Consider the following 9,759-nt stretch of genomic DNA (forward strand, 5'->3'; position numbering starts at 1 on the left):
CAACAATGGGTAGGGTGGTAATGGGGTGTTTTGTTTGTGTGTGTGTGTGTGTGTGTGTGTGTGTGTGTGTGTGTGTGTGCGTGGTTATGGGCATGGTTGTGTGTGTGTGTGTGTGTGTGTGTGTGTGTGTGCGTGGTTATGGGCATGGGTGTGTGTGTGTGCAGGTGTGTGGGTGTGTGTCAGCTATGTGAAAAATTCACGAAATGGAAAAGAGCAGTAAATCATGTTGAATTTTCAAGGTCTAAGTGGACTTTTCTTTGGATTTTTCTTTAATAACATGATGCTTTGTGTGAAAATTTAGAAAATATTCAGGTTATATATATTTTTTTGTGGCTGCAGTAGTGTTAACCATCAAACTGAGAGTCCTAAAACTTTCAGGAGTAAACAGGGAATAAACTTGACTGTAGACTGTGCAGGAGCCCTGCACTGCTATAAACCTTTATAAGAACAAATGAGAGAATTCCCCGAAAACTAGAAGCGTTGATATAAAAGGCTTTTCATACAGACATAATACAAAAGAAAATCCAGTCAATAAAATTAAAGCAATGGTATGGTCTTTTAAGGTCCTACAAAGCTCACTTTTGGGACTCAGTCAGAAAGAACCAAATGTCGGTCACATTTGAGACTCTACTTCATGATGTTTGGATTACATTTTGCAAAGGGTGCCTCTGTTATCTATAGGTGAATTTATTTTAAAAAATAATGATTTTGTATTTTCAGTTGGATTGTATGGTCTCCAGTCTCTTGACTGCACATGTATGACTGCCAGATAAAGACAGTTTTCTGTCTCCAAAAAAAAAAAAAGTTTAATACATAGAAACTCCAGAAGGTGATTTCAGTAAACAGCACCTGTGTGTTTACCAGCTGATACCAATAAGATGAGGGAGGAAACACTTGTGATGGCACATGGTGGAACATGTAACAATCTTTAACAATCAGTGAGGAGCAAATGCAGGTGTGAGAGTAGCTTAATCAGACAGATTTATCAGTGTTGAGGATTATTGAACGAGCTCTCAACAGATGCTTTATTATTGCCCATATGAGCATTGTGTGATCTGGTGCAGCTATGGCTCAGGTTGAGTTGAGTTTATGTTACCAAAACTACCTGGTTTCAGTTAGAAGAAGGTGGTGTTTACCACATTTGAAAACAATAGAATACACTGAGATAACACAAGATAGTAAATACAGGATGTAAGGCCATAGAGACGATTCCCTTTAAATAGAGAAACTGTAAGTTAATTTCAAATTTAAAAATAGTTAAAATATTATCTTATATAGTCCCAGCATCCTCTCTCTTTCTCTCTCTCTCTCGCTCTCCCTCTCACACACACACACACACACACAAACACAGTGCCTGGAGGGAAAGCATGTTCATGTAGAGATAAGGCCCCTTTGTTAACTGGTTGATTCTTAGACACTATTAATTACAGTGGGCCCAGGGAAACAGGTCAATGACCTAATAGCGTGTGTGTGTGTGTGTGTGTGTGTGTGTGTGTGTGTGTGTGTGTTGTAGAGGTTAAGGGAGGGATTTGTAAACGATTCACAAATTTCAGTTCAAGTGTTACAACTTTAGAGTGACACTTTTTTTCCAAGCCAGTGGCCTTCACAGTGAATACTGGCGAGCTAGGTGTCAACCAAGTGGCAAGCCACTGTGATGTCTCCCATTCGTTTGTGAACTGCTGTTTTGAAGCCTCGAGTTTATAATTTGGCCGTCACCATCTTGGTTTTTTGAAACCAGATGAAACCATATTTTGAGGAGAAGGTGAATCTGAGGAGTGTGTGGGGGGGGGGGGGGGGGGGGGGGGGGGGGGGTCTGACCTGTTCTGCACTCTATCCTGATTGTCAGGCAGGTCACCGTGAGTGGTACAGTCTGTCAATTACACGGTAGACCCGCCCTAATTTATACCCTGCTTTATGGTCTATTTTCCTCTAAATGTGACCATAATTTAAAAACATCATGCTGTATTGAAGAAGACTTGAAACTAGAAATTGAGACCATGAACTCATTAGGAAATTTTCGTGCCAAACTACAATCGCATTATCACATGAACAGCTGTGCATGTTGTTCTTCATACAGTGGAACCACACATTCCCTACATTTCATTGATGAAGGTTGAAGGATTCTGAGATATGTTTTTTTTTCTAGACCAAAAACTCACAGTTTTGGGGCAGTTTGGCAAAATTTCAATTTTCTGCAGGATTACCTCCTCCAGAACGCGTTGAGGCTACAAAATATCAGTGTATATTTAAACAAAACTATCAGTTACAAACTGATGTAAAACAGTTATTGACACTGACAGGCACTAAAAGTTGTGTAACTTAACCAGAAACAAGAGGAAATGCAATTTGTTATCCCCCCCCTCCCCTGCTTATTATTGTCAGAAAATACAGATACATGATGATATTGTTGCTCCTGTTGTTTATTTTTTATTTTTTTGTGTGTGACATAAACAGCAAATATAATGTAGCCATGTGAGTCACTTCAATCTGTCTCATGTGATTCCCCCAACTCTAAACTGCTGGAGCCCCTTTTCATATAATAAGTACATGTTGGCTAAATGTCTTGGGATGAATTTAACTGACTTGTTGCCTAAGGCAGAAATAACTTAAACACTGACTGAATGCACTGATTTCTATTAGATGAATGTGTGCTGCTGGAGGTTTAGCTTGTGTTTCTATCTCTCCCTGCATCTCTGCAGCTCTGGGTTACATAAACAACAAATCCTTGGCTCAACATTGACCCTTTGGTTAGGCAATTAGTTGCGCAGATACACACACACACACACACACACACACACACACAGTACATTCAAACACTAATTGCTCAGACCCCCCAACAAATAGCAGGTCAAGGTTGCACGCACTAAGAACCAATCTCCCTCTCTCCCTCCGTGTGTATGTGTGTGTGTGTGTGTGTGTGTGTGTGTGTGTGTGTGTGTGTGTGTGTGTGTGTGTGTGTGTGTGTGTGTGCGCGCGTGTGCATGTGTTCATCCCTCTCTGCATCAGTGTTTATTGTGTGTTCCCTAATTGGAATGCTATGCTTTCGGTCCTGCAATCACAGACGCCTGTGGAATTTGAGCTGATATGAAAATAATTGCTTCACTTTGGCTCAGTCAGACATTGTAACCAGTGGTGTGTTTTTACAGAAATTTAACACAATGTTTACACACAAACTTGTTATAACCTGTTGTTATGTTTTGTAAAACAGGTTGCCACAATGTGCTTCAGCTTGCAGCTATACTTCTCATTTGGTATTTAACAGAAGAAAATTTACACAAATGTATGTGTGTGTGTGTGTGTGTGTGTGTGTGTGTGTGTGTGTGGCTTGTGTACTTGGCAAACATGGAGACATGTAAATGCTTGATTAGATCTTTAATATAAACTTCCTACGCTGACTGATCAACACAAGAATACCAGACAGTGTGCGTGCGTGTGTTTATGTGTGTGTGTGTGCGCGTGTATTACTGAGACATGCTAGAACACACATTAAAGTTTGGGAATTGAAGGTTATGTGAATTATGTAACAGTAAAGTTGAAATGCTTCTTGTCTGCAACATCCTGTGGGCAGCTGAACAATGGTTTCAACAAGGATTTCACCATAAGTAGGTGAATGTCACAGACTGAAGTAAAGGATGACTTACACAAGAGACAGAAATGAAGTGTCAACTTAAAATTCACTGATTATCTTATATTTGGCTCGTTAGTCTATAGTCCTTAGATCCTTAAATGGAAATGGTACATTAAAACTGTTAGGTTAACAATAATGCATGATGTTGTGTCTCATCATGGATAATTTTGATATGTCAACCTTATCCATGATAGTCATTCCACTCCCATGTCTAGCCTTGGATGATATCTAAAATTTAATATCTCAATACATTCTCGCCCAAATATCACAATTCACCATAATACTACTTAGTAATATAATTATAATATTTAATAATGTATTATAATGTTTTGATTTAGGTTTCAGGTCTTTTTATAGTATATAAAATATTATTGTATTTTGTGTTTCATATGTTATCTTATAATAACTTCTGCCAAATCTTAAAACAGGTCAGCTATTACCTGTGTTAAATGAAACTGATTGTTGTTATCTTTATCCACAATATGAATCCTTTGAAAACATTCATACAGAACCATTAGCAACTTTTGTCTCAAAATGTAAAGTTTGCTTTCATAAATTTACTGCTAAACCATTTGAGAGCTTAGAATATATGATGAAACACACACACACACACACACACACACACACACAAACATCTCTGTGTTTCCTGTGTTGGGGATAAATAAACCCTGGGTCTTCAGTCTTTCTGGGGACAAAGTAAACCTGTACAGTTGATTGGGAGGGCACTAATAATCAAGCTAGTAGAAGGTTCAACCAGGAATGATCAATATGTTTACATGAAACCAGAGAATCTGTAAACAACACTGTGTAAGAACTGGCAGAAGGGGACTCAAAACTCAATCTCTTTAATGAGTCCGTACACAGGCAGTCAGCAGATCAGGCAAACAAGTCCACTGGGGTCTAGGCAAGGACTAGGTCAGAGAAACCAGAACCCTTTTAACACATTAATTGACATGTATCAGCAAGTTTTCTAAACACTCATGATCTGACCCATTAGATTCTAATTCAGTCATTTTCATTACAAGGTTAAATTTACTGACAGATGACAGACACGCAGAGAAGTTACAGGATCATCAAAACACATCAGGATTCAGTGGAAATCTGGTCACTACACATACACATATTGTAGTCTTTGGATGTTTTGCCTTGTTCGACCAGAATAAATTGTGTTGCACTAGTCCAGTCTGTAAGGAGATAACCCCATGGATGACTCCCACATCTGCAGATGAAATGACCTGATCTTGGTTAAACGGCTCAGATGGACAAATTAGGACTGCACAAAGGACCCACCCTTGTTTTAGAACTAAATTTTTACAGCCAACTGTAAGCTGAAAATCTTTGGTTTTGATTTGATTTTGTCAGGCTCACTTCACAGACTCTTCACAGACATAGTTATAACATAGTTACATGCTGACAGTTATATAACATCAGCAATAATATAACATTGAGATCAGAAGCAGAACATTTCAACCAGTCCACCAACCTGAACAGCCATACATCGTACCTTGCTATATTACGATAATAATGGTCATGGCTTGGTTAGTTTTAGGAAAAGATGGTGATTGGGGTTAAAATAGGTAATTCCTGAACATTAGATGATGTCTGTTGTTATGGTTACAATAATAACAACGAATGGTCATGGATGATAGAAGCAACATACACCGCTACTTTAACATCAAACACTCCTCATATTCCTATGCTTCGATGACCCATCCATTCATCCCAACCTCCTCCTGATGTGGACTTTGTCACCACACTTTTCCATTTGCCCCTGTCATAATTACTATGACCACTAGATGTAGTCTAACTACGGAAGCCGAGAAAGGCCATACTCGCTTTTTTTCACTTTTTTATCCCATTATCTCAGCTCATTATCGTTATAGATTAACTAGATACTATCATGAGAAAACTTAAAATCTTTTTTTGTTTTCTCAAGCTCACAGGATAATTATTCCATTATCTTAAAACAATGAATCATTTTCTCCTAATAATATGTTGTTATCTCAAGAAAACGGGATATAAAAAAAAATTGCGAGTATGACCGTTCTTGGCTTCTGTACCTAACAACAAAACCTCACTATGGGTCATAATAACCTGCTGTACAGAAGACCTCGAAAGGACAGGACAGTCTCGAAAATGTATGTACTGTCAAAATGTAAAAGATATGAAACTGCGGTGTTTAAGATTGACTTCCTCCTTAAAGAATCTAACAGATGAAACTTGTCACCCTTGGGAGGAAATCTGGAAGTGACGTACCAACAACAGGAAAAAAAATCCAGGAATTAAAGGAATTCCCTATGACAGATGGAGGTGTCACGGTGGAGATGCAGTAAATTTAATATGTTTGTGTGTTTGTACATGTATGGAATGCTGTTTACAGTGTTTTGTCATGTGTGACACAATGAGTGACATTGGGACCATTAAAAAAAGAATACTCACCAACAAATACCGTGTACGTGTGAGACAATGCCAGAAAAACACCTGCTGTCTTTATGACCAGCAAACACATCCTGTTGCCCCTCACAGATGCAAGTTCAATTCCCTGTGTACTGTCAACACAGAAATAGACTCACAAAAAGAAAGACTTTTTAACTAAAGAAGGGTGGAAAGAATTCAGCATTATCAACATGACAGGACACATTCTGCTAATCCTACAGAGGGTTTCTTTCCACCGACAGTATGTATCATATGACCACTTGGGAACACAGGTGCCCATCCACTAAGCCAAAGAGTGGTAAAGGTAAATCAACATCTGTATCCCTTCTCCGTTAGCTGTGAGGATTAACAAAAGATGTAGGGATGTTGAACAAACAGACACACCGATGTGTTTGAGTTACCAAGATTTCCTGTTGTATATCATTGTGGAGAAGCTGCAGTTTCCAGTGTCTACTTGAACCAAACATATCATTCTTTCAGTCGCTACCCATTGTTTATAACTATAGGTCAATGTTTGAACATAGAGAGAAGAGCAATGGTTTCAAAGAAGAGTAAAAGAAACCATCTGTGTCAAACCATCACTAAACAGAGGAGATAGTCTATGGCACCACTTATCAGCCACTTGCAATAGAGTGTTGAGGTCACTCCCCAGACAGCTTCACACCCATCCACACCATAACTCAGGTGACACCAACAACTCATTCAATGGCAGGCTGAGTCAATGACTCTTCAGGTGTTAATGGCCCCAACAAGAAGTTAAATCCCAACTAGCCAGCGAGACCTGAAGAAGCCTTTCACATTAGAGGCAAACTGTCTTCAAGAACCTCAAACAAGTCCAGTAGTCATTGTAAAGCTCTAAGAGATACCATGACCTGGATGACTGAGAATCTTCACATACATGACCCATAGTAACGTTTTATTCCGTTATTGTATTGTATTGTATTGTTAATACAATTGTTTCCCAGTATTTACAAAAATCTTGTTTCTGTTCGCTTTGTTTTCTCTCTCTTGTGATCGTCTTTTGTCTTCTGCTGTGTCTACATTTGAGCACCTGAACAGCCTATATTACAAAGTGTTTCTAATTATATGTTCAAAACAGGTGCATTAATAAAAAAAACTATGGCCGCAACAGTCACGCACCTACTAATATCAGAGTGACCTTGATGAGTTGCATTCATTTGTGTTGTTTCTGTTCTTTTTCTTCTTTGTTTTCCAGTGCGGACAGCTGGCAAACCCTGAGCACAACAGCTGGGATGAACTGGGCAGCTGTTGCTCAGTGGCCTATCAATGAGACCAGAGTTAGAAATATGAGTTAGTATGTGAAATATGTTCCTCAGCCTCTTGAGTCATCAGGATAAATCAGGCTGAATTGTTTTAATGCAGGAAAACGAAGGTTTTCAAGGTTTTCTTTGAGTGAGCACATTAGGAATTTCTCTGCTAATGCTTTGTCCTGTGAGACAATGGGAATCGGTGTTAGAGGCCTGACTCATACAATGTTATCATAGGAAATATCATAGGACACAGGGGCAGTATCTCAGTGAGACGTATTGCCGTTCCACTTCCCATCCGCTTGGATTCAGATGCCAGTACAACTCTAGCATTCTGGTGAGGTGAATCATCCACACCGACAACAATGGCACATTTCTCAGCTCTTTCAGTGCATGTAAATATGAAGCCTACTGGGACTCTTGTACAATTTTCCTCAGTACTGACATTGAAATGGAACTGGGGCCATTTATGTAATTTATGTCTTCAAAAGCATCACTGACTGGCACAAGGCAGTGCTGCACTGAGGAGCTTGAGAAGTGCAGTTTGAAGTGTGAGTTGGCCTTGAGCATTGCTAAAGCGGTGGCACTGAGCAAGTGCCAGTCGATTAGCTCAGTAACAATACAGCCATTCAGGGGCCACAATCAGCTGATTTTATGCAGTATTAATTTGACCCTACTGCCAGGTGAAAAACTGGAAAACCTGTGTTCCAGGACTGCACAGGAGACCGTTTTAATATTTTTGACACCAAACGGGATAATGGATGTAGGGGTTCTGACCAAAAAAAACAAAAAAATAACAAAAACATAACTTACTATAATTAGAAATGCCATTTCCTCACAGGAGTTTGAACGTGTTTCACCAGAGGCTCATACTGCAGTCAGCCAAGGAAAGGTCATGAAAGGACATTTTGTAAACTGAGACGTTTTAAAAGCAGTTGACCACAGCTTGGCTGTTCTAAAGCCAAGACCATACAAAAACAAAAGGTTTTAACACATTTCTTGGATCATGATGTTTGCTCAACCACACAGAAGTACACATGCACACACATCCCAAAATCCATCACTGTACAGTGTTGATTTTCCCTTCACTCCACTCCTGCCTTCAGCTCTGAGCAGATCAGAATGATTTATGATTTCTACAGTCTGTAGTGAAAAGAGTTCCACTGCTGGTAACCCACATTCAAAGAGGAACCCCGATCATGCATGGTTAAATTTATTGATTATAAAATTCATTTTAATACAGGTTACATACAGACTGAAAACTGGGCTTTCCAAGTTTCATGTTTCTGAGCCAAAGCAGCAATGAACTATTTCATAATATCACATGATGTTCATTGGTCTTGATCATGTAGTTGTATTTTATGAGAAGTTTTAAACCTTTTTTCACTCCACATAACATATAACATATAACACATCTAAATTTTTATATACAGTCTGTGCTCCACATTGAACCAGAGGTCTTGACGTCACAGCCTGGATTAATTAAACAGACTCTTGCTGCCACCTACTGGTCATATATGATAAAGTAAAATTCTATATACATTCCATTCTACTTATGTCAGTTCAGTGTATAGTAATACAGTAATATCTAACATTTTAAACAGTTCGCTATGTGTGAATACTAGCAAAAACCAATGTGTGCTAAAGTGCAACATAAGTAACAAAAAAAAACCCTGCTTCACAAAACAAAGCAATGCAAGATGTTAATAGGAATCTGAAATAAATAAATAAATCCAAAAATTCTACTCAACGTTGGGGATGTGTCGGTTATAAAGACAATACAGTTTGTTTCCAAACAAGTTTTTATGTCACAGAATCCAACAGGTGCATATGCATGTGTTGATTTCAGCTGCGCATCAGCCTTGCGCGCACCCGGAAAAACATAACCCCACGTGTTGTGGAGATTCTCGTGGCATGCATGGATGTATTAGACCTTATACGACCCACCCGATGTGGTCAAATACCCGCCCCTACCCTCTGGCTGGTACTCGTTGCCTTCGTTGGCTGGGTTGGTTGGTTCAGAGCGGTTGGGTTTCGGCAAGAACAGTAAGGATAGGTTAGAGGGGCGATAAGAATATCAGGATCAGCCAATCACAGGCAGGGCAGGGGCGGGTGTTCGCCCACCTAGGGTGGGAAAAAAATAACGCGTTGAGAAGCTATGGATTGAGGCATGGTTTAGCTTCAAGAATTAAGTTCAAGATTACCACCGGAATTAAATCATTTTGCCTTCAAAATAAAATCAAGGAAAACTGTAGTGCGAGTATGTAGAAACAGATTTTCATATTTTGTTTTTTTATGTATATTTCGTAATATATAGTCATTTACAATGCAATGTGAAGTTACATAAACTGCACATTTTCTTATCGTCTTCTTGGCTAATGAGTCCCTCTATCGAGTGCATTATGCGGTGAAAAGACCAATACAAAA

The sequence above is a fragment of the Trachinotus anak genome, unplaced genomic scaffold (genome assembly GCF_046630095.1).
Source record: "Trachinotus anak isolate AG129_WGS33_773 ecotype Australia unplaced genomic scaffold, CSIRO_AGI_Tana_v1 ptg000019l, whole genome shotgun sequence".
NCBI classification, from domain to species: Eukaryota; Metazoa; Chordata; class Actinopteri; order Carangiformes; family Carangidae; genus Trachinotus; species Trachinotus anak.